Source organism: Lissotriton vulgaris, chromosome 3_1, assembly GCF_964263255.1.
Source record: "Lissotriton vulgaris chromosome 3_1, aLisVul1.2, whole genome shotgun sequence".
Lineage (NCBI taxonomy): Eukaryota > Metazoa > Chordata > Amphibia > Caudata > Salamandridae > Lissotriton > Lissotriton vulgaris.
Window position 1 is genome coordinate 290,341,687 of NC_141689.1, and position 26,604 is coordinate 290,368,290.

Here is a 26,604-nt window from a genome sequence, read left to right on the forward strand (position 1 = left end):
CCCTGCGAGTATGCCAGATAGTATTTTGTAATCTACGTTGAGTAGCGCCAGTGGACGGTAAGCTCCAAGCTGGATTGGGTCTCTGCCAGGTTTTGGTAAGGTAACCAAAGTGGCTTAGCGCATAAAGTTCGGTAAGTATGACAGCTGCACTGCCTCGTCAAATACCATCTGCAGTGCAGGAGCTAAGTTGTCCTGATAAGCCTTATAGAACTCGTTTGGGAGACTGTCCAGTACTGATACTTTCCTCGAAGCTAGGATTGTAATCTCTCCTTATATTTCGGTGTGTGTATGATGGATGTGTCCAGCTTCAGGCGCTACTCTGGGGAAGCATCCTGAATGGGAGGCCATCTAAGAAGCTATTTTGTTCTAGATCAGACGCTTCCCTGGTTGCTTGGTACAGCAAGGTGAAATGTAGTACTAGTTCTTCATGTATTTCATGTTGAGTATATCTCATTACCCCAGTTGACGAATGTAACGTCGTGATGAATCTACATGACTGCTCTTGCCTGATCATCCAAGCAAGTAGGGTGCGTAAGTGGTCTGCTGTTGCATGTGTTTTGACTGAGTGCGCTGCATAATTCAGGTATCTCAGTCTTTCAATCAGTTCTGTATGCTTCAACCTCGCCTTTAATAGCCCTAGGGAGTGTGTAGGGTCCGTGGACACCTGCGTCTCCAGTGACAGCAACTCACACTCCACCCTTTGCAGCTCTTCCTTCACCCAGACCCAAACACCCCCCCCACAACATTACCTTAAATGCATCCCACTCTATCAAGGCTGATGAAGCTGTATCTGTATTGTGAGCAAATAGAGCTCAGTGGTCATGTAGACAGAAAATCGAAAGGAAGGGTCCTCCCGCATAGCAGGCTGTACGCGCCATGTAGTAACTGGGGGGTGTTGTGCATCCCAAGTCAGTGAGAAAAAGAGTTGATTATGATCAGACTGTGTGCGCCCTAAGTATTCAGCCTGTTGCATGTATGACAGTAAATGAAGGGTGCAGAAAATCCTATCTAAGTGGACATGAAGGGTATGTGCGGCCGAATAGAATTAATATACTCATGTATCAGGGTTGCGGTGTCTCCACACATCTGTTAGTCCCCAGCATCTCACCCAGGTCTCTGGCAGCGAGGCACCAGTGGATGCCACTGTACCGCGCAGCGGTGGGAATGAGAGGTCCAGAGTTGTTTCCAATATGCTGTTAAAATCCCCCCTATCACCCAGGGCACTTCACGCCACTTGGTCAGCACGAACGATAGTGAGTACCAAAAAGGTCCCTTAGTCTGTATGATACGCATATATAGTGCCCCAAAAAAGGTGTCTCTCATATATTTTACCTTAAAAAAAATACATATCTTCCCTCAGTGTCCATGACCACCTCTTGTACTAGGAGGGGGGTACCCAGACAGACCCAGATTAGCGCTCCACAGACAAACGCTGAATTGTTTGTGGCGAAGACCTGCCCCTACTATCTGTGTTGTAATTTATTTGTTTCTGGATGTGTCAAATGTGACTCTTGGAGTTGGCCAATCTGTGTGTTATGCCTCTTCAGGTTGGCGTACACTGCGTACCTATGAGATGAAGTGCGTAAGCCTAGGACGTTCCAGGTCATAATGCTTTGCATTGCCATGTAAAGGTTACGTTCAGTTGTTTAAGTTGTGAGTGGTGGGGTGAATGCCTGTAACTTTGTTTGAGAGTGATGTCCAGCATTAGTATAAAGTGGGTATAGTAGTCCCCGGGAGGACCTAATATTGAACTGAACACCAACATGGCTGCCTTAGAATACCAAAAGAGCGGGCCTCGCAACTGCAAGTGACTGCCTAAACTAAATCTGAAAGAAGATCAGAACAAAATATCCCCTAAATTGTGTGGGATCAGGAGCACGTAGCTTACAGAGCATCCATGTGTAACATAATCACATTATAGCTAGGAGAATAAATGCCCTCCGGGGTACCTGTGTTATGTGTGCGTGTGATGAGAGGCCCGAGCGTGCCATCATCTGAAGGGGAGGTCAGTCTCCTTTCTCCTCTCCCAAGTTCCCCACCTCCCCTCAAATTCCCCCAAGCCAGGCATCAGCATTCAAGTGTCATATAAGCTAGCTTGAAAAATATAACAGTGGAAAGCATATAGTTATATAAAGGATACAGCTTCTAAAAAATGAGTCCCTCTGACGTCTTTGGGTTGACATCTGGTTGACTCAAGGAGTTAGTGTCAGAGGTGCCAGCAATTGATGAGCCTTTGTCATCGGAAGACTGGGCTGCTACCACTTCTCTATCAGAACCTGGTCAAATCCAATATCCGCTCTGCTTCCCGAATAGCCTGCTGGCGCTCTATGATTTGTTCCAGGTGCGTACTGCAATCACTTTTGGCGTGCATGTTCTCTTTCATTGTCTGCACCGTTTCTGGGCGTTTTGTCGAACCTCCTTGTATGCATCCTCTGCCAATAGGTCTGGGCCCTGAGAATTTCCATGATATTTCCAGGCAATCCTAAGTATCGAAAAACCTTGTTTTTTCCACCAGTTACTATATGTAGTTTTGCGGGTAAGAGCAGTGAGTATTGGATATCAAGCTGCAGATGTTGTTGCTTTACAGCTTAGAAGGAGCTGAGTTGAAGCTGCACTCCAACAGTGTAGTCAGGAAAAAACATCACTTTAACCTCTTACAGCTTCCGGTCTTCCTGTAATATGGAATCTCTGTCCCAATAATGGAGTGTCTTAAACAGAAAAGGGCAGGGGTTGAATCCCAGGGCTGGTTTCCTGAGTGGTATACGATGCACCCTTTCAACTCGAGAAAAAGGGTAACAGAGATGTTTCTAGTAAGATCTCCTGCAACCATTCCTTGGTGAATCTCACAACATCTTGACCCTCCACGCCCTCCAGCAGTCCAATGAGGCGAACATTGTTACGCCTAGAGCGTCTCTCTGCATCCTCCATCCTCCATGCTGCTCTCTAAGTGGCGGAGCCTGCTTTCATATTCCCTCATCTGCTTCTCCATTATGTTTGTGCTTGGTTGTAATACAGATAGGGTTCAGTCAACAGTGGTAACGCGTTCTGACAAATTCTTACGATTGGCATGAAGTAGCGTAAAATTGACTGCTACACTGTCGATTTTAAATTTCAGGGAGATTCGAGATTTCTCTATAGCTTAATGAACCGGGTCAAATCTATCTCCATGTTGCGAGGTCTGTTGAGTCTGAGATTCTCGCTGGTCAGCATCCATCACTGAAGGGGACCTGGAAGAGGCTTTGGAATATGTCCCCTTAGCACGCCCATTTGGGAGTTCTGGAGATGATGATTGTTGTTACAGGAATATACACTTAAGACTGTAGAGTCTGCCTCGGCCTCATTACCCAACTATGGCCAGCTCACTGCCAGTAGCCACAAGGGAGGGCGAGGTGTCGCGAAAGAGGGGCCGATGGGTGATGCACCATGTATAGCTATGTCAGGTAGTGGCTGTCGCAGGTATCCCCAAAGATTAGACACTTTTAGCACTGCTGCTTGCTGAGGAATGTGCTAGTCATTGGACGTTATGACCAGGGTTCGCAACAAGGCATACCTGATCTCCCCCTTCCCTCTAGACACCTCGCTGTAATTATGGTATCAGGGGAGTGAGAGGGTAGGGACTTCCTCTTTCACTTTGATGCCGAGTGTACACTCCAAGTCTCCAGGGTGCTGCGACACTCACATTGCCATCCAAGCCCATCCACCTCTTCCCTTTCATTTCCAGTATACTGGCAGTTCAAGGCAGGCACATGCAAGTTGAGGCTGGGTGCTCCGCCCCAGTGTTGGGAGTCACCCCATGTGCTTGCCGCTGGTGGGGTATATCTAATCTGTGGACCTCAAGCGTGATCTGGTTCAAAGGGCAGTGACGTCCCCACAAGAGACAATGTCTCTGTCATCCGCAGCAGCGGCCGTCGGTCCCAGCGCCACTCCCCAAGGCACGTACCTTGTGCTCTTGCCTTGCCACGGCAACCAGTCATGTCTGCTCAGTTCCGTCCGATTGCAAGGGGCCCCCAACGTGCGGCTTCGCAGAGTTTTCACAGCTGGGTCACAGCCCCACACAGCCTCAGGAACTCAGGTGAGGGCCGACTGCCCTTGTTATGTGGTGGGGAGGGCCAACCTCTGGTGTGGCTGTATTGGTAGAGTAGGCAGCCTCTGGTTGCGTAGCAGCCTATGCGAGCCGAGTGCACCCAGATTCTGGTTGAGATCGTTGGCATGGGTGGACGCAGCTATCCCGGTCCCGACTGTTGTGCAATCCGGCACTTACTCTTGGTGGTCAGGCACCATGCGGGTCTTTGGGCGACTGACCCTGGGCTTTTAGAATTGCCGGATAATTTGGGCGTGTTACGGAGGTGTGCTAATGCACCTCCACTATCTTGCTCTGGCAAGTCGTTGATCATCTCTTTATCTCCAGATCAAGGCAACAGCTTTAGCCAGCTGAGAAAATGTATCTCCTCTACAGCTACTTGGATGGGCATCTGTCTTGAGATGAATGGGGGGGGGGGCGACATCATGGTGGTAGGTAACAAACCACAGTATTGGACATCGTCCGGATAACCATCCACCCTAGGTCTGTTTCCACAACCCAAGGCCATAAATAATCTGAGGGTTTGATTCAATGGCATGCTTATCATTTGAGCCTCACATCAGAAAGCTGACAGCTACAGCTTTGGTTTATTAGGAACATTTAATGGGCCTTTTCCTCTTCTACTCAGCAAACAATAGTGCATGCAATGATCACATCTGTTGCACAGCCTTCCTAAAAAGGTAACAGATCATACAGAATACATCACACTGTGTGTTACTTCACATTCCAAAGGGACTCTTTGTCAGCTCATCTGGCTCATCTTCATTGGTTGCTGATTAGTAAGTGCATTCAATTTAAAGACCTCTGCTTTGCATTTCAATCCTTTCATAATACAAGACCTCTTATTCTGGGGCATCTGATTAAAAAAGCCATAAGACCTTCTAATGGCTTCTAATGGCAAATTGGCCGCTACACATAGGATACACAGAGTTAGACAAGGAATCCAATTGCTTTTCTACATAGCCTATAAAGATCTGAAATTCACTTCCTTATCATGTGTGCTCTTCCCCCAGTGAAACCATTTCCATGAAGAACATGAAATCTTGGTTATTCTAACTTTCTGAGCATTTTTCTGAAGTTCTTTTAGTCCACCCTCACCACTAGGAAGTCTTTTATAGGCAGCCATGCCCTATACAAATTATAAAAACTAAACTAAACCTACAAAAGTAGTCTGTTTTTTTATTTTTTATTTTGGCAGTATGAATCTTACTTATTTGTTAAGTGTAAACACTTAACTTTAAATACCTCATCCTTTCCGGGCCTGGCATGCTGATGCTGATGCTGTTGCATAGTACATATTCAGTCTGCTGAGGTGCTACCTGTGGTCTCCTAAGTTGGCCACTGACATAAGGTTCCTATACCTCCCAAGGTGTAACCTAAGCTCACAGTGTATTGTGGGTACGGGAAACCCCATAAATTCTACACCCCAATATACACCTCTATAATACACCCGTGAGTATGTGGATCAAGACGGTGTTAAATCTCAATTTGATGAGGCAATGTGTCCCAAGCTATGGTATAAAAATAGCATATAAAAAATACAATGAGATAAGAAAAGACCAAATCAATAAGTGAGTTCTAAGGCGGAATTACAAAATTGAGTAAGATTTTTACAAAAATTAAAAAGGCGCAGTATAGAAATTGTAAGTACAGATGCATAGGTCTGATCCAAGGGGCTACCAACCTGCAAAAATCTATCACTATATATTTATCTGGGCCCATAAACACACTCGCTCATATAAGCTAGTCAACACCGCTGGGGGTCAATTTTTATAAGGGCTTTAAATGGATAATTTACCTATCATTTCTCTAATCTATCACTGATCCTAAAGCCCTCTCTTTAGTCAATTTATTTATTTAGTTGAATAGTAATTGATGATATGACATAGGTTCATTTACCTTTTTATCTTATTAAAATAACCGCAGACTCAGGATAGTTTTAAATGTTTATCTAATTATATCATATGAGCAAAACAAATTACAGTGTTAGCTCCATCTTTCCGAGGAAGTAAGATCGGTGTATCCAATTTAGTATTCTATTAAATGAGATTTCACATACCTCAGTAAAAAGAGGATAGAGAGAGAAGTACATTGACACAATACACAGAGATATATTTACCTAGGATGGTGTGAAAATCAGACCCCTCTGGCCAAGAGTTAAAGGGTCCCTTTGAAAGTTCAGGTGACAAGGACTTCAGGACAGGTTTCAGGACAGGATAGATTACCTCTTCTAGATTCGACGCCTGCGTCTCACCCCCCTCTGCCACTAACTTCCTCATTGATTCTTCCGCGATCTTCTTCAAATTCTATCACCTCCTCAAGTCTTCTGTGATCTTCTAATTATTTAGCTTTAAAATTCTAAGTCTGCTTCTTCAGTTATTTGATCAGCATTCGGACAGCATCTCGGCCTCTCAGCGTTTGTCTTGCTGCTACTGCAAACTAATCTAACTAACTACCCCAATTATACTTTCATGTACCACACCTAAATGCTTCAACTTTATGAAACTCTTATTTCTGATTGGACAGGCTGAGGGGATGATCATCACACCATGCTAAGCTTTAAATAATTTTTCTTTAGTTCATTGTTTTAAGTTTCCGCCCATTAATTTGTTCACCCGAGCTTTATTTCCCACCCATATTTGCAAACTTTATCAACAACAATGTATACATTTCACTGTTGAATATCCTTGGACGAGTTTCAAGACTTGACATCACTGTTTCTGGCTTGTCATCTTTGCGCCTGCATGAGGAACCACATGGGTGGTAGACTTTAGCATTGTTAAGAGGCCCAAATACAAACTAATAGAGAGATAAAAAAAGGTATTAATTTAAAAATAAAATGATTTCATATTATACCACCTATCTCTACTCTAATCCAATTTACTTTTAAAGACTCTTCATGCATTAGCATTTAGTATACAATTCGTTTTAGTTTCAGCAAAACCGATACTTAGCACGTGAGTTTCCAAGCGGCCATTTTAGGTGCATTTGCGCAGAAGCAGAAATTTCCCTCTAAGCGTAAAGACGTCATTCTGCGTAGATGCAGCTGACGCATGCGCAATACAGTTTCCCGCATTAGCAGCCATTTTAAGTCACACTCGGGTTACTTGTCAGTAAAACACATAGGCAAAGTTGCCCTTACTAAAAATATATGAAATGTGGTGCATATTAGTATCACAATATATTATTAATATTTCATTATGGGATTATATGAGAGGATTGCGTCCGAGCAAGTCTCTTTTATACGAGTCCTTGCTCCATCATTCCCCTCTCCGATGGCATTTATGCCATCATAAACTACTTATACCCAACCGGACACCAACTTTAGCATATCTCAATTCCCTTCCCTGTCTTTTCATTTTCCATTTCATCTTTATCTTTAATATTTTTCATCTTCTTGTACAATTCTTTCATTTCTTGAAGCTTAATTTGTTCGTATTTTCTCTTCTTTCCCTGTCAATTTACTTCATACCTTCTTCTCTTTCTACAACATTTGCACCATATCATTATTACTAAAGCTATCATTGTTATTCCAAGTATAGGTACTATTATTTGGGCTACAACTCCTTTACCTATATTAGCAAACCATGACCGTGTTGAGTTTAGGCTATTTGTTAATTTCTTCCATACATTATCAACTTCCAGTGGTTTCAAGTCTTCCTCCAATTTAGTAATATTTTAATGTACCCTCCAATTTCTACACTTTTATCAGGGATATAAGTGCAACAATGTCGCGCTTTCAGCATTTTACAGACTCTACCCTCTTTTGCCAATAATATATCAAGGGCTAGTCAATTTTACAAAACCATTGATCTAATCGCAACCATTTCTGTATTGCTCATTAGAAAACATCCCGCAGTATCAGCCGATAAGCGATCAACTACTGTGGATAGTTGACTACGTGAATTCAGAATTACTTTAGAAGTTAGCATTTCTGTGTGCTATGTGTCTGCCTGCCTGATGTGAATTGCATGTCTGGCTTTTGAATGACAGGGGCTGGTGAGGTGTGGGTGGCTCCAGGAGGGGCAGGGTGAGTCAACGCTAGGCTGAATGGGACATCTACATTTTGAGTAGTGGGAGGAGAAATCCCTGGTCCCTGAATAGAAGTGTGCCTGCCCTATTGAATGCTGGCTCCGCCCCCCTGTGGTGTGTCTAATGACGAGCCCCCACCTAACAATAAGGAAGAGGAGCCTGGTAAACAGAGTGCTCCACAACCAGTTGGAACTGGTTCCCCCAAGCCCTGCACTCTACAGAGGAAAATGTCCTATAAAGGAAGGGGCTGTGACCCCATAAAAATGTTGTGCTGTTCTCTTGACTTGCGGGGGCCTGCTGCTGCCGGGCTCCAGGAGGAACCACCACTAGGGACTGCCTCCCTGCTGGAGGGCCCTGTGAGCTGGCCTGCCTGGGCCCAGCCTTTGCCCCCTTCATCCTAAAGGACTCCCCTGAACGTTTGCCTCTAGCGCCCTGCGAGCGCTGTATTTTTATTACTTAAGAGCCCTTTGCTCAGGGCAGCAGAGAAGGAGCGTGTGTGCTCTGCAGCGCTGAGCTGTCCTTTAACCCGAGGGAATCCCGGTGTGGGGCTTCCCCCACATGACTGTGAAACCGAGCGGGAGCCCATCCCGCTGGTGGTGCTAATAATAGCGGGTGCCCACCCCACTTTTTGCCATCTGGGTGCCTTCACTGCAAGTGCCTTCATTTAGAACGGGAGCCTAACCCGTATTGCCGCCACAGCAGGAGAAAAGAAGTTGAAGCTAGGCCGCTACCAGGCAGCCCAGAAGTCAGGCATATTTGCCTGGTTGTGGGCGGGGCGCCCCTGCGAGAGGAGAGGGAGCGGACAAGAGCCTACCCCCAGGGCCGGACTGAGAGCAGAAAGCAGCCCTGGCCAATTTTGCCAGACCAGCCCCCGTCCGGCACGTAGCTAGTGAGCGCAGAGAGCGAGCCCGACCGCTAACAGAGGGATTTGGGGGGGTTCTCCCCCAAGAAAATTTTGGAAAACAACAGACCAAAATGGTGAATTTTACGGCACATTTTTCATTACATATTCAATTGCATCAACTTTCAAAGCAGAGTAAATAGTAGATGATGACCTTAAAGAGCACCAGGTTACAAAGTGGGGGAAAAAAAGTGGGGGAAAAAAAGTAGAGGAACTGTGGGCAGAGAATCAGAGGGCGGGAATAGCCCAAGGATTGGATCAGTGGGCAGAGCCAGAGGTGTGGCAAGAATGCGTAAACATCCCAACTTTTAATATTTGTTTGGCATTTTACTGCCCAGTTTAATCAACCAATGGATACACATGATTATTTAAGGTTATAATGAGTTATTGACATTAAAATACATTCACAAAGTGGGATATGCTTCTAATCACAGAATGTCCCAAATATGATAAAATGTGGAAGCACAAGCCATTTGTCGCCAAGCCATGGAGTTTCTGTCATCAGCACTTCTCCCTTTTTCCACAACAGCAGTTCAAACACGAATGGCAAAATATCCTAGTTTGCAAATGTTTTCTATATAATTATGGCTCTGCCTATTTACCTCATAATGCAAGATCTGCTGCATGATCTAACCATTTAAACTAATAAATTGTTTAAAGCTCAAACGTATCAAAAGTTAATAAGAAATGTGACTTGTGTTGCTGCAGAGTGGATGGCTTATTGCAAAGGTTGACTGGTCACCTTTCTCACTGCTGCATTTGTATGTTCCACTGGTACTAATGAGGCCAAATCTTTCCAGAGGCTGTTAGCATGTGTACAAATGTCAAAAATAATAAAATATCAGAACACATACTGCATTACGCTGCAGCCAAATCCTACATTGCTGATCTCTGATGAGTATCAGTAACTACTTCTGAAACAAGCCCAATGGAGGTACCTATGGGTGAGGCAGACAGCCTTCAAGGGCAGGGCAGGCCTTAGCACCGGTGGATCCCTGTGCATTAATGTTTGTTATTGCACCCCAATGACCACCTCTGCCATGGATTCTCCCACTACCACCCTTTAACAGTGTCCCTCAAGTCACCATAACCACACTCTCTCTCAGAAGCATTTAGAATAATCAAAGACTGGGGGAAAAAACATAATGTTCTAATGTATACCTTGCAGTTTATATGCAGCTCTTACATGACAGTTAATAGCTCACTGTTCTATGTTAGAATTTTAACTTATTAACTGCAAGTAACAATAGGGTCTCTCTGACAAAAGCAGTAGCCCACTGACCAATTTACATTATGTTCACTTTGTGATCTGCATGGTACATGTTCTTTGCAGCAGGCACATTAACCCTCTGAGCTACCTTTCCATGTGTCAAAACTTCCACTAGACAAAATTCCGATCTCTCTTGAGGAAGAACATTAAACACCAGAGTCATCATGATATTTTTATTGATGCCAAAAATTGCTTGAGGCCAGGAAGGAGGCATAATGCCTACACCCAAAGTCAGCACCCGGTGGGGTCACACCAATTGCACTGCCCTAGAGCTGGCCCTTCTCAAGAGTCCTGTGACCTCAGTGACAGAGTCACTGGTGTTCTAGGGTATGCTGCTTCATAGGCCTGCCTGCAAGACTGAGGTGAACTTTACTATGGATTGTGATGGACAAGCCTTAAAGGTTAAACTACACTTGCCACTGCTAGGGTCCACCTGCTGGTTCTAACAAACCAGGGCTTCTAAGGTCTTGCGAAGCCTTCTAAGGTCTAGTATAGGATTGTGCTCCCTCAGGAGAGTGGTCTGATGGACTGGTTATTAAGGCTGAACCTGGTTCCCCAGTTCTAAATTCAGCAGCTCTGGCCATAGTGCCACATCCTCTCAGCCACTGAACACCATACTGCCCCACTGAGAAAAACTCACACTGCCTTCAATTACAACCCAATTGTTGCTGGCCATAAACACCTGGATGCAGCTCTTTTTAAATGACGCACTAGACAACAAGAGCAATATGTGGCCTACAAAAAAAAGTAACAACATCCTAAAAAAGCAAACACCCATAGGGAATGCAAAATTAGCAAACCATGTGAAATGTAAGCAGGAACAACATGGTTTGCTTAGCGCTTTTACACTCACTATTCAGAAATCAGTGAGTGATTTTGCCTGAAAAATTGAGGACATGACTACAGGCCCTGAATGGACTCATTTTAATGTCCATGCTTATATCCTTACAAAATGTAAGCAGTATGGTAAAAAAAGACCACATCCCTGGATGCAGAGCCGCAGTACACATTTTGTTTTCCAATCCACACATTGCAGTACCTCCAGGATTGGTACAATAGTTGCAAGCCCAGGGAAAACAAAGACAAGAAAACAAAAATAGCACTTCACTGGCAAACTCTGTAAAAGTGACGCTAAAGTGTTTGGGTGTAAATAAAATCAATCTGGCCAGTTTGCTACCACTCTGCCTTACTTTATTTAGTTATTTTATCATATTTTTAACTTTTTATTCCTGATGCTGCATCTTGGAATTAAAATAACAGAAAAATACGACATTGCAAGCAAAAGTGTTTTGCTTTTTTGGATCCATTTCACAGGGGAGCAAATAAAAGAAAGGAGAGGAAAGAGACAGGGGACGCAAACCGCACCATGAACTAGACTGTCAATCAGCGCTGCACAGTCACCCAGTCCTGCGGCTTTCAGTGTCAGGCAGTAGGCGATAATCTTAAACTGCATTGCAGCTGCAGTGCCAGGCCTGAGCCTGAGGCCAGCCACCACCTCGCTCCCTGCTGCTAACATTCAAATTAAGCAACAACAAACAAAAGCCAGTGCGGTGCCACTGTGCTGCGGAACCGGGCTGGGGCCTAGAAGCCCCCTTGCCCCTTCCTTCCTGAGGCCCCTTTTGGTTTTAAAATTTCTGGCCAGCCCCAGCGCGTTCGAGAGTCGCGTCCCCGGCATCAGGCCCAGGGCAGGCCCGCTGCCCAGACACTACAGTGCCAGCACACCACCCATAAATCAACAGATTCCCAGTCCGGCCCTGAGCTTAGCCATATGTCCCACCCAGCAAATTTTGTCTTTTGAATGATTTTTATAAAAACAAATAACAACGAGCACTAGTCAATAAGAAAAATAGGAAAGAAATAAAGGCCTGCAACCTACATATATCCTCATGATGGATTATATAATGCCACATATATAACAAAATTGTACATAGCAGCCCACACCAGAGTGGGTGGAAGGGCAAAGATATTAGACTGTGAAAGAAAATAAAGAAAGATTCGGGAACTCAGACATGAGGGGTCTGCTTGCCCCAATCACAAATTGCTTTGAATGGATCTTTGCTCCATCGAACCACTAGTAACTACTAAATATTATCTAAAAAAATACTTATTTTTGCTTTTCTGGAAGAGTGTTCCAATATGAAAACAAGGAATTAAGTGGGCAAACCATAACAATTTTCAAGTTCTAAATAGAAATTGATGCTGCACTTTGGAATTAAAATGTCAGAAAAATACGACACTTCCCGCAAAAGTGTCTTTTTCTATTTTGGATCCATTTCACAGGGAAGCAAATCAAAGAAAGGAGCGCAAAGAGACTGAGAAGCAGCCCTGCCCCTGCCCTGCCCGTCCTGATCACAGCCCTAACCAGGCCTTTTGCTTTTAATTTAGAATTCGAATCCAGCCCAGCACCCAAGTCCAGGCAGTGCCCTGCCCCATGATGAATCCTGATTACATCAGCATGCAGGCCTGACACTCGCAGAATGCATTGCAACTTAAACGACTGGACCGGACGGTCCTGACTATCGCGCAATAAACAGAACACGCAGTGTCAGCGTAAAAGGCCATTTTATTAGACCAGAACTGCGAATCTGTACATAACAATAAATCAACAATAACAGTAACAGCAAACCCCCACTCACACTTCCCCCCCCATTCGTTTCAGTCGCTCCGCTTCATCACCAAGCCCTAGAGGCTCCAAACACCTTTCTCTTGCCCGTCAATCACCGTCTTCCAGCCCCCAGTCGTTGCAACATTCCATTCACGTTTCTATCCGTCCTATGCAAACTCCCCCCCCAAGGGATGGGTGTGCCTGCTCTTGACCCCCTTGTCCCTTCGAATCCTGCCAACCAGTGAACCCCCTGTAGGGCGGTTCACTGCCCCACCACCACAGGGCTGCCCGTCCGACACCGCGCCATTCACTCCCGTCGACACCAGATAGACTCGTTCCACAACTTGCTCACCACATCCTGCAACTCCATCATGTACCACGCATTGCCCAGCCGAGACAAGTGCACTCCGTCCTCCCTAAAAGCTAATTGCTCCTCCAGTCGAATCCCAGGATGTGCAATGACCTTAACGTCCCTGACCGCACAGTAGAGTCTCATCGCCCTATTAAGTTTCCTCCAGGCCTTCTCAATTGCTCCATGTTTCACAGCCCCTCTCCACACTTTTCTGGGGACCAGCTCCGTCCAGGAAATGCAGGCCCCGCCATCCTTGATTTCAAAACTTCCAAGTCCCTTTGCATGAGCTGCAGCAATGCCAAACCAGACAGTTGCACAAGGTCATTTTCCCCTAAATGAATGATCAGCAAATCCGGGCATCCCCTCTGTGGGACCATCTTCGCGAGCCAGGGCAGTAGTGCCCCCCATCGCATACCACTCTTTCCCCACCATTTCACCTTGTGCAATTGTCCCTTCAGTCCCAGGTTACGGCCGTAAACCTGCTGGTCCGCATATTTGGAAGCCCAGTGCATGAAGGAGTGCCCAACGATCCAAGTCACCCTCCTACCGCCCGGGCCACCCACGCAACCTACGAAGAAAAAGATGTTAGAACAGGCAACAAAACAGTGCAACAACCAACAAACAAAAAACACCTACCTGGGTCCGATCTACTTCCTCACATACCTCTCACAACAACGCGACTTCCAACGCCCAATCCTCCTAATCCTGTCCCAGGACCAACCCAGGCGGGCCGCCGCAGTCGCAGCCCCAATGCGAAAAAAATGAGTGCCGAAACCAGCCCCGTCTATCCCCAAAAGCCCCAAAGCCATACGCAACACCGCCAACAGCTGGCCAGCCGTCACTCTCGCACCAGACGCATGGCAAAAAATCTCACCACAGCGCTCCCCACCCGTCCCCAAGAATGACCTCCACTCCAGAACCGGGCAAACCGCCCCGCCAGACTCATTCAACCACACCCATTTGCCCCTGCCCATTTGATCCGTCTTCGAGCAACCCAGCCAAATACCCAATCGCCCCGCATCCATGCGCACTTCCTCAAACAACCTACCCGCCCCCCGCCTCGTGCCCAACAGCTCAGACACCCGGAAAGCCCCAAAAAAAATCCACACCATGCATAAACGAAAAAGGCCCACCTCAACCGGGTCATAACAGCATTCCGGCAACACCCCAACCAGCTGAACCAACAAGTCAAACGTCACTGCCTCTCGCAGCCGACCTCCCCCAGGCCCCCTCTCCTGACCCCACCCCCGCAACATGCGAGCCATAACCACATCCTTGGTTGGGTCAAAACCCAAGAACAAAACACAGTACAAAGAAATTCCTGCCAACTTCCCATAGATCGTAGCCGCAGTCAACCCCCGGTCCATGCAAGCCAACACGTAACCCCTCAGACCGTCCACCACAGCCGACTCCCCGCTCATGACACCATCCACTGTCCAGCCCATGAAAGTACTAAATTCAGACCATGCCAGACGATAAGTCCTCCTCGAGGTCGGAGCCAACAAACCCTCCACCAGACCAATCATCCTCATTCCCCCAAGGCCCAGATGCCGGCCGGCAGCTCGGTATTGCAGGCGTCCGCTCCCGGCGCCAGGTGTCTGAACCGCTGCCACTGCGAACGAGACAAAGCATCTGCAATGTCATTATTCGCCCCAGGGACATGCTTAGCCCGAAACACCACATTCAGCTGCAGGCACGCCAACATGAACCTACGCAACAGCACTCGCAGGTCCCTCGCCCTCTGATGATTGACCAGTTCCACCACCGTCATATTGTCGACGTGAAAGAGCACAGACCTATTCCGAAATTCCTCCCCCCACACCACCAGTGCCACCAGCAAAGGGAAAAACTCCAAAAAGGCAATGCTCCTGCCTTGCTTGATCCAGGAGGCCGGCCAGCTCTCCGCACACCACCTTCCATCCCAGAAAACACCAAACCCCGCTGACCCCGCTGCGTCAGAGTAAATTTGGCATTGCCAGACCGCTCTTTCTTCGTCAAAATCCAAGGACACCCCATTGAAATCCTGCAAGAAGGTAATCCATGTCCTCAAGTCCGTCCTCACCCCCAAGGAAATCCTCACTCTGTGATGCGGAAGCACTGCCCCCGACATGGCCATGCCGAGCCGCCTGCAGAACGTCCGCCCTGCCCGCACCACCCTGCACGCAAAGTTAAGGAATCCCAGAAGCTTCTGCACCGCCCACAAAGGGATCCGCTGTTCCCCCACAGCCCACTCCAGACATGCAAGAATCTCCTTCACCTTGGTCACAGGCAGGCGCGCCAACCACTGCACCGAGTCCAGTTCAAGGAATGTGAGGCAACAGCTGGGACCAGCCGTCTTCTTGGGCGCCAAAGGCACCCCAAACTGCAAGGCCAAAGCCTGAAACCGCGACAGGGCCCTGCCGCAATCCCCGGACTCCGACCTCCACAGGAAGAGGAAATCGTCCAAGTAGTGGGTGACTTCACGGCACCCACTGACCCGCACCATGACCCACTGCAAAAAAGTGCTGAAAAGCTCAAACAGAGCACAGGAGATGGCACACCCCATGGGGAAAACTTTGTCCACGTAGATGGCACCCCCAAACTGCATACCCAAAAGAGAAAAATCCGCCGGGTGAATAGGCATGAGACGGAAAGCCGACTTAATGTCACACTTCGCCAACTCCGCACCCGGCCCACAAGTCCTCACCAGGCGGACCGCATCGTCCACCGACGCATATAGCACTCTCGAGTCCTCTTCTGCAATGAAGTCATTCACCGATCGACCCTCCGGCCATGACAAATGGTGTATCATTCTGAACTCCCCCTCCTCCTTCTTCGGCACCACCCCAACGGAGAAATGATCAGGTCCGGCAATGGCCAGTCAGTAAACGGGCCAGCCACTCTCCCTTCCGCCACTTCCTTCTCCAACTTTGCAGCAACCACCCCCGGCAACTCATTCGCAGACCTCAAGTTCTCAGCCCAACGACGCTCCCTGGGACCCTGGTAGCCCACCCGAAAGCCCTCAGTGAAGCCCCAGAAGAGCCGCGCCGCGGCCTCGCGATCAGGATAGCACGTGAGCCACGGGGCCATCGCCTCCACCATAACCGGTGTAGGCGCCCTTCGGACCAGGCTGGCCCCGCCCCCTCATGCCCCTCCATTGCTCGGAGGGGGTGGTGAGCGTGAGGCACTGTGTAAGGGCGTGCTTGCCGCCGCACTTCGAGCACTCGTGTTTGAACTTACATGGGTACCTGGAGCAGTACCCCCGATTGTAGCTCCAACACGCCCCCGTGGAGTAACCCCCAGGCTTGGACTGCTGACCTGAAACAATGGTGCTGGGCACCGTTCCTTCCCCGCCCCGCCTTGGGCGGGACGCGGCGGAAAAGACCGATACAACACCGGCAAACCACTGGCAGTGTGGTTAGACGCCGTCGAGTGCGAAGGCGCCATCCACTGCATCCAAAGCTCCTGGTCTACCTCACCCCAACTCTTCTCTGGATCCGCGCTAATCCTGGCCCGAAACTCCTCGTCGTAGCTTAACCAAGCAAACCCCCCAAACTGCATCTGGGCCTTGCGAATGATGTCCATGTACTTAAACAGCGCAATCGCCCGGTCCAGATACTTCTGGCAATAAACACTGGCATAGATCAGGAAAGCCGACGTCCAATTCTCCATAGTCACCGGCACTCTAGGCCGCCTCGTCAGCTCCCACTCCTCCTCCTTAGAGCCCTCCTTGGCCTGAACCTCTCGATGAAGTAACTTAAAAACGTCCACAAACTCATGTTTCCAGATTTTTTCCCTCATTTTCTCCGACAAATGCGACCCAAGAGGCATCGCCAGCCCCATATAAGGCAGCTTCTTAGGCACCTTCACCCCCTTTTCCTCCTTGCCATCTCCTTTGTTCGTCTGCACCCCCAAAGTGACCGACTTACCATCCACCTTCTCACCATCCACAGGTGGACCGCCCGATGGCTTCTCCCCCTCCCGCACAGAACCGTCCCCCACACCCACCGACCGGCAGGTGCGTTTCCGGCCTTCCCCCTCCTCCCCCCCCGTGGAGCGTCATCCCAAGCTGCCCACCAGGCTCCCTCACCTGTGAGTGCAGGCGTCCGCTCCCGGGGCCTTCCTCTGGATTCCGTCCCTCGGACCGCCACTGATCCGGCCTTCTTCTTCGACCCAGTCTCGACCTGCAACACACCAAGGTCGTTGTCTCCCGCTGCGCCGCCTACGCCTTCCAGGTCATCCCGCACCTCCCCCTCTTCCAACTCCTCACTCTCAGCACCGTAATCCAGCTCAAGCACCGGTTCCAGATCCACACCCTCGCTGACCACCTCCTTCACCGCACGCTTCACACCTTTCTGCACACTCCCTCATCCATGCATTCCAGAAACGCCACGTGCCGAAGACGCCCGATCCCTCGGTGGAGGGACAGCCACCGCGGACTGCCCTACTGTTTCCGGCCTGCGTCTCGGAGCCGTGTTGCGCCCCGCAAGGCCCCCCCGGGCTCTGCCGACAACCGCCAACTTGGATCCCCTCCCGCCTCTCAGGTCGCTCGAACCTGAGAGGACCCCGGCACCATCGGGCCTCAAAGCCGTCCCGGCCGTCCCTACTCCAGCCGCACCCCCCAGAGGGGGGGCGGCCTGCTCTGCCTTCTTCGCCTTAGCCCTCCTGGCCTCTTCCTCCTGCCTCTCCGCCTCCTGTTCCTCCTCAGAGGTGGGGGTGGGCGGACCCTCAATCTCATGGCCCCAAACCGCACCCACCCTGGCACGCGTCGCCTCCGCCCACCTGACCTCCTGAATCTGCTCCAAAATCCTCTCCCCGCGGGACCTCTCCTCCCAAGAAACGGAACCCCAGATCTGAGGGGGAGGGGGCGGGCAGTAGCCAAAGAAATCACCCCCTTGGGGAAAGAAACCGACCTGCTGGAAACCTTGCACCCAACCAGGCCGACCAATGGGGACCAGAGTGGGGGACCCGCTCCGGCCCGACAAAACCCCGGGCGCCACTGGCCTCAAAACGGCCGGGGTGCCCGCCCTGAAACCCCTGGACAAGTCAATGGGGGTCTCCTCCACTAGCTCCCCCGCCTCCCGCAATGCAACCCCAGGCCCGTCCCCCTGAAAAGCATCACTGGCAAGGTGGCCGACAGGCCCATAGGCCCCACTTCCACCCGGGGGCCCAACCAGGACCAGAGCAGGCCCAGCAGGGGCACCCGCCTGCCCCTCCCCCTGCAAGGCGCCGGCCGGCACCGGCAGGGGCCCTTTGGGCGGAAGCGCGGAAGGCGGGGCCCTCACGGCCGATCCCGCGGCCCCAGGCAAAAACTCAAGCGGAGGGAAAGCCCGCGCGGAGGTGCTCCTGCGCTTCCCGCCCCTCGCCGGATCTTTGGGAACACCGCCCCCCCTCCTGGCCTCAGACCCCCCTCAGGGTCCAGCTCGTCCTCCTGGCAGGCGAACACCGCCGCTTTGACCCCGGCCGAGGCAGCACGTGTGCCCCTAGTGGCTCCCACCCACGCCTGTTCCATGACCCCCGGCCTAATAAGGTCATCCCGGCCGGCCCTCGCAAGCAGCAGCAAGGCCTCACTGACCTGCTCTGCAGACACACCAGACATCTTACCCAATCAAAAATGCCACAAAGCTAAAAGCAGAAACCCAGCTGCCGTGAAACAGCTCCGGAAGAAATCCAACCAAAATTAGCACTAGGCCTCACAGAAACTAGTCCTAACTATCCCCTTTTGAGCTCCCTCCCGATGGTGCCAGGCGCAGAAAAGAGGAAGTTCCCTTCCTCCCCCGTGCTTAAATACCCACCCCCTAACTCCTCCCCTTCCCCTACCTGGCCTATCCCCTGCGCGAAAGACCCCGGGGGAAGACTAGTCTGCGACTCTGCTTTCCCCGGGGCCCGGCAGACTCACCTGCAGACAGGGGGCCACGGGGCTAGAAATAATTACATTTTGTGCCTCGCTCTTTTTCTCTGTCGACCCGTCTCTGCCTCTGTGATCACAAGCTCGATCCCGGCCCCAATGCGCATGATCTTAAAATCCAGACCCCACCCTAAGGGGTGAACTACACCTCGGCTTGCCGGCCGTGAGCAGACGCGGGGGGGCGGGCAGAGGAGACATCTGCACGCTGTGAGCGCCATGGATTTGCCTGAGCAGCAGCAGGCGCATTTATTTATTAAATTATACATGGAATACTGCCAGCGTTAAGCACATTGGATTAATTATGCAGCAGATTTAGCTGCTACTAAACTAACTTGGGTTGGTTAAGGTCACAGACCATCACCAGGGCCAGGGTCCAATTCCAAACTGGCCCCACGGCACAAAAATGGCCCCCTGGCACAAAACCGGCCCCCACCCCATCCAGCCTACCGGGAGATTGCCCAGTGTCCGGACTTACCAGTCCGGCCCTGCCTACCCCGCGCTCCTGTGGACGAAAGAGGAGAGGAAGCAGACGGTAGCCTACCCTGCCCTCCTGTGGCCGAAAGAGGAGAGGAAGCGGGCGGGAGCCTACCCCGTGCTCCTGTGGCCGAAGGAGGAGAGGACACAGACGGGATCCTACCCCGCGCTCCTGTGGCCGAAAGAGCAGAGGAAGCTGACAGGAGCTACCCCGCGCTCCTCTGCTGATGAAGAGCCAGAGTGCCCCTCCCGTGTGGTTGGGAGGAGCCCCGCGAGCAGCCCAGGACATCCGGAGCCTTGCAGGCTCCTTGCAAAAGTCCCGGTCCCAGGAGAGGGACCGGGTGAAAACAGAGACCTGCCCAAGCCGCAGAGAGTGCGTTGATGCTACAGCAGAGAGCCCGGTGAGTGGTGCTCGGTCTCCCAGTGGTTGGGAGGGGGTGTCGGGGCACATTGCCAGTGCCTGCCCCTTGTGTCAGTGCTTGGTGGTTTTCTCCAGCTGCACCGCCGTAGCGGGCAGCTTCAATTGGGGCATAGTTTATTTTCAGAGTCCCACAGCGGGACTCCAACGGTCACAGTGCTTTGTGTCCATTGCTTTTGCTGTTTAGGCAGCCCGAGGGCCCGTGAGAGGTCCTCTGATTATGCCCTGACATTGCTGGTCAAAAGGGCATTTGAGCCCCATAGGAACGCCAGTTGGCCAGGGGGGTCAGTGGAGTGTCGGTAGGGCACATGGCCCTAATGTGAGGTCCAATGTGTTTATACCAGTGATACTTATGACCTCATGTGAGTTATGTTTATGAGGTTGGCGCATAATGTAGTTTGATGTCTAATGTTATTCTTGCGCAAGGTGATTGATGCCTAAAATGTTCCTGCCTACAGTGAATGCATACCTGGTTTATGCTTAGGAGATGTATGCGCCATGTCCTGGCCTGATGGTGTATGCCTAATGTGATTTCTATGTGTAATGTGATTTATGCATAAGGTTAGGCCTAATGTGGTGCCTAGGACATACTGCATTTATGTTTAGGATGTCTGGGTATACTGTGTTTATGCTGGTGAGGCCCATTGCATGATGTGTTTATGCTAATGAGGTTTGGACCTAGTGTGGGTATATGGCTGATATAATAATGCTTAGGTCATTATTGTGCCAGTAGTGACTGGTTGTGTTTTATATGTACTTACCTTTTCTGATGGGTCTGACCGTGGCACGATTGGCCCGGTCCTGTATAAAATCCCCTGTGAATATTGCATGTGCCAGTTGGCACAGTGTAAATGTGTGATTATGTTTCTAATGTGTTATGATAATACAAAGGCTATTTTTTATATAACCTTGTGTGGAGTTCCTTTCGTGGTGTGCCTAGTTTGTTGCTGCTGTGAGTGTGTGTTGCGCAAACTCTTTACACATTGCCTCTGGGATAAGCCTGACTGTTCGTGCCAAGCTACAAAGGGGGTGAGCAGGAGTTATCTTTGTCAGTAACTCCCTTGCCCTGACTAGAATGGTGGTTTTTGCCTGGCTTAGGCACTAGCCTTAGCCAACCAGAAATCCTATTTCTAACAGTTCCCCTTTTAGTCCCCAACCTCCAAGAATCACAAAGTTGTGTTCACATTCACTGGAACCAATAAATAAGTTGTTAAAGTCAGTTTTTAATCTATGGAGACTGATCTTTCCTTTCTTTTCGAAATCTAGAGACATCGCAGCATGAGTCTTGCCAAGTGTATAAATTCATTCCTTCTCAGCCCATGGTGTAATATGGCTTTTCTCTTCAGTGGCTTTCTTCTGAAAATCCAGTCTTCTTTCATCTATTACATTCAAAAATATATTTTCTTCTTCTTTTAAAGAGCAAGTTAAATTCTTCCTATGAGCTTCTGCTATAGCTTTTTCCTTTTGAGTTAGGAAAAATTCACCCATAAACTGTGCAGCTTGATAACTAAGTACTGGATTCATATTCTTCCGAATAGGAACCTCTGAAAATATCACATCTAAATTTGAATAATAATATTGCAACTTTCCTGTTCTATAAAACAGACTTGATGAAATGCCATATGTTAGTGGTAAATGGTGATATGTGACATCTTCTGCTACTGAAGCTGGTCATTTCATACATACATAAGAATCACTAATTTCCATAGTGTCTACATACTGAAACAATAACTTGGTGAAGACATTTAAAGCAGTGTTTTTATCTGTTACCATGTGATGTATTTCTGACTCATCGGATGCTTTTAATTCTACTCTATCTCTTTTTATATTAGCTAACTTTCCATTTGTGTCAGTACTATTTTTCTTTTCTATGCTCATCAAATAAGGTATTGCTATTGTTAAAAATAAGCATACTACAATCACTAATAAAATGCTACATATGCGTATTCTACAGCATTTCTTTAAACAATTTAGCTTCAGTCTTTCAGTAACTCTATTGTTAGCCATTTTAAGAACATTTCTTTTCTTTTTCTCACTTTAGTTTCATAATTTTATTTCTTTTTTCAATTCAAGGGGGTCTCACTTCTCCTTTGTAAATCTGTTCTGCTTTGTCACTTTCTTCATTTAGATCTAAATTATCAAGTTCTTCAAGAATCAAAGAGGTCCATTCAGGGCCTTTAAATTTATTGTTCAGTATTTTTAGTCTTTGACTTCTTCGCCTGGGTTTCTCATTTGACTGTCCTGACCGACTGGTGACTTCATTCACTTGTTATGGTTCTTCATTTATTGTCTTTAGGTGTTATTTTAATCTTTTGACACAACTAGGCCAATTATCACCTTTTCTAACTCTTTTACCCCTTGCACTGCACTTTCAATTTCCTCGTCTTCCTCAAGTATTCTTTTATTTTTGTTGAGTTGTGGCACAATTAGATTTTCTTTGACCTGAGTCCCTCTCTAACGGTCCTGCTTCATGGCTTATTATTGTGACATAATTTGCTTGAACATGTTCTGCTTCTTCTATCTGATTCTGTTGAGGTCTTACTTTAGCTTGTTCTTCTTCTTACTGAACGTGTTCTTCTTTTCCTAACTGGTCCTGCTCAGGTCTTATTGCACTTTGCTTGTTTGCAGCCTGAACGTGTTCTTCTACGCCTATCTGTCCCTCCCCAGATTTATGAATATTTTGGTTCACCTCTGTCTGAGTATATTTTCCTTAACTGATCCTGTTCAGGGTCTCCAACAATCTCAATTTCACTTTCCTGGGCTTGTTCTTCTACACTTGTCTGGTCCTCTCTAGTTTCTTGCTTGTCTAATCTTTCTCTAATTTTTGTATTGATATTCAGGCATGTCAACCACCGGTATCCAATCTTCCTGACTTGTGCTCGGTTGTTCTTGATCAGCTCCTTCAGAGTCTGTTATTCTATATTCCCCAGCTGCACAACCTTCAGCATCCCCAACTGCTGGTATCAGTTGTAGGTTCCCTTCCTCAGTAGCTGGTACCATTTTGGTATGACTGGCGTGTATCTAGTTAGGCAAACATGCACATTTCATTGCTGTTGTTGTAACCAGTATGACCTGTCTCGGTGTATCCCACCTGGGTGCTAGGCATGTCTCTACTGTGTGATTCTTTACCACCACCCAGTCTCCAGGATTGAGATCATGTGCTTGATCCCAGGGGTGGTCCTAGGCATGTGCAAGCTGTGCACCTGCACAAGTCCACCAAACCCCAGGGGCCACCATGCCAATATATACTCTTAATATAATAATCCTCCGAGGATGGATACATATTTGCATGAGCGGCCCCTGGCAGGGATTTGGCAGCCTCTGGCTCTGTTCCACTTCCAAACACCCTAACCCCCACCCCATCTTCACTGTTCTCTGCACACCACCCTGCCCAGACCCCCTCTTCCGGGGCCCCCTACCTACGCTACCTGCCCAGGGCCGCCATGAGCCTAGAGCCACCCCTGTTGATCCGGTTGCCTGGCAACTGCGTCTTCTCCAACCTGGTGAGAGACAGACACACTAGGTCAGCCAATCTTTTACAATAATCTAATATCAGTTCATCAGTTATACTTAACAGTTTGTGTCCTGGTATAAAGGCTAATCTCATTGTTCTTCCCATGAGTATTTCATGGGGACTCAACCCTGTGTTTCTGTCAGGATTGTTTCTGAGTCCCATCAGAACAAGAGGTAATGCATCTGACCAACTCAGTGATGTGGATGTGCACACCTTTGCCAATCTTGATTTTATTGTGCCATTCAATTGTTCTACCACCCCAGAAGCCTCTGGACAGTATGCACAATGCAGTTTTTGTTAAATTTTAAATGCTTCACAGATAAAATTATTTCATTATTAAAGTGAGATCCTCTATCTGATTCCACAGTGACTGGAAAACCGAAACATGGAATCAATTCCCTTAACAGTAATTTGGCAACTGTTATGCTGTCATTTCTTCTAGTAGGATATGCCTCCACCCATCATGAAAACAAACATACCACGACTAGAATGTACTTCAATCATTTACAATGTGGTAACTGAATAAAATCAATCTGCAATCTCACAAATACTCCTTCTGCCTTTCTAATTTTTCCCCAGGTAACCACTATTTTCCTGCCTGGGTTATTCTGTTGACAAATTAAACATCTCTGTAAAAGACACTCTGCGACAGTTCTAAACTTCGGATTATACCAATTTTGTCTAAAGAGTCTGATCATGGCATCTCTACCTATGTGTGTATCTCCATGGTACATTATGGCCATTTGTGAGAGCATGCACTCTGGCATGACCGATCTACAATCTGGAAAAATCCAGACACCATCTTCTGCTCCCCTTTGATACCCTGGTTTAACCAACCTTCCTTTTTACTCACTTCCACCTCATCCTGTAAATGTCTTACTTCTTTCCATGTCTATAATGCTGAGATTAGCATACGTTGGCATCTGATTCCACTTGTTTCAAGTTTCTTATTTACTGCCATTTTGTTTTTGGCACAGTACTGGGCAACTTGGTCAGCGTATCGTTTACCCGCAGCCACATAGCCATCTCCAGACTGATGTGCAGCACACTTGACCCCTGCACTTTATTTTGGCAATTGTATTGCTTCTAAAAACTCTTTCACACATTTTTCCATTTTTAATAGGGGTTCCTGAAGAAGTAATGAAATCCCTCTGCATCCAGAGTTGGCCAAAGTCATGCACAACCCCGTAACCATACTGGCTATCAGTGTAAATGGTTACTGTCCAATTTTTCCAAATTTAACATGCTTTAATTAAAGCTTTCAATTCGGCTATTTGTGCAGACTTGACTTCCTTCCCCCTCAGGCACCGTCATTGATCATCTTTAAAAGAACAACTGTTCTGCAAAAGAATTTGTGAAGTTACAGAATGTATCTTACTACTTTCTCCTGGAAATCCGGCGTCCCCACTATATTTTGCTCTGTTCATAAAATTTGGCATAGGGGCAGGTGGTAACTGACTCTGTTGACTTATTATTACCTCATTCTGTGTCTGTGGATTTAAATTTTGATTTGGGCCATTATTATTTTGAATATTTTTACACTTGTTTTTCCAATGCCCCAATTTTCCACACCCATGACAAGGAATTTTGTTCTTTGCTTCCTCTCTACTAATTTCCCTTTTGGCTTTCCCCCAATATTTTCATTCTGTCCATGTCCTTTTGCTTGATCATTAATCTGACTATTTAATTTAAGCTCTTGTTGTTCTGCTAATTTTACTTGTGCCCACATCACTTTCTCATCCAACTTTTTGCGTCTATTTTCAATGTCATCTCCGCAATATTTTGCATATTAAGTATTTAATCTATTGACTTTCCTTGCCAACATAACATATGTTGCTGAATCATCTGACAAATCTCAGGTCTCAGTCCTGAAACATACCGATACACAAAATGTCCCATACCTTCATCTCCAATATTCTCAAAACCACTATACTTCTTGAATACCTGTAACAGGCGTTCATAATAAGCATGCACAGTCTCATTTATTTCTTGAGTTGTTCTGTCTATTTTTACCCAATCTGTTTCTTTTGGAGGAATTTTCCATTTCAAGAAAGTGATCACCTGGTAATATGTCTCCATTACCTCCTATGAGGGTGCTCCTGTTTTCTCATCTCTTGGGTACTCATCATTAGGCAAATCAACTGTAATCTTGCATTCAGTCCATAAATCTGCAGGCACTACTATGTCAAATAGACCTTCCAAATCCTTCAATAAAACTTTTGAAACCTTCACAAACCTTTCAACCTGTCTATACCATTCAACTGACTTTTCTCTTAATTTCGGGAAGTCATTAGTAAATTACAAAATAACCTGTCCGGTCCATGGAACATGTACATACCCTCCTCCTAGAACCTCTCTCATTGGACACAATCTTTCTGTATTTTAAGTTTTCCTTAGTAAATATTCAGATGCGGTTCGATTTGCCTGTGCTTCCTCCATTTAATTTGCTCCACCTAGTTTTCCATCTGTCCAAATCTCCCCATTTCTGTAAAATTGTCATTAGTTCCTTAATCTGTAAAAAAAATTTCCGGACATATTCATATTTTCCAAATCTTTATCAGTAAAGTCTACTCTGTATGGTTTCTGTAATACTTTGATCTCCCTATTTCAATTTCCATTTCAGAAGCAAGCTCCGTCAATTTTTCATGAAACGTTTTAGCGTTTCTAGTTATGCTTCTACATACAAACAACAATTCCTCTTCACTGTAAGTGTTTAGTCTATCAGTTTTCACATTTCCAGCTATCATTTCTTCCAATTCTGCTTTTAATCTAAAAATGTCTAAAATCTTTGGCTGTTGATTCGGTTTGTCTATTCCCTGTGCCCAACCTTCTAATTCTTCTGGGGATACTATTGTGGTACATTTAGTTCCTGTAGAGGTTTCTAATCGTATTTCTTTTGAACAATTTGGTGTAACTCTTTTCGGGGTTTCAGTTATCTGTTGTGTTATTGGCAAATCCATTAAAGAGATTACTGATTCACATTCACTGAATTGATCCTCGATTGTTATGTTCTCTTTTCTAGGTTCTATTATAGGAATGGTCATAACTGGTGGTTTTGAACAACTTGCCT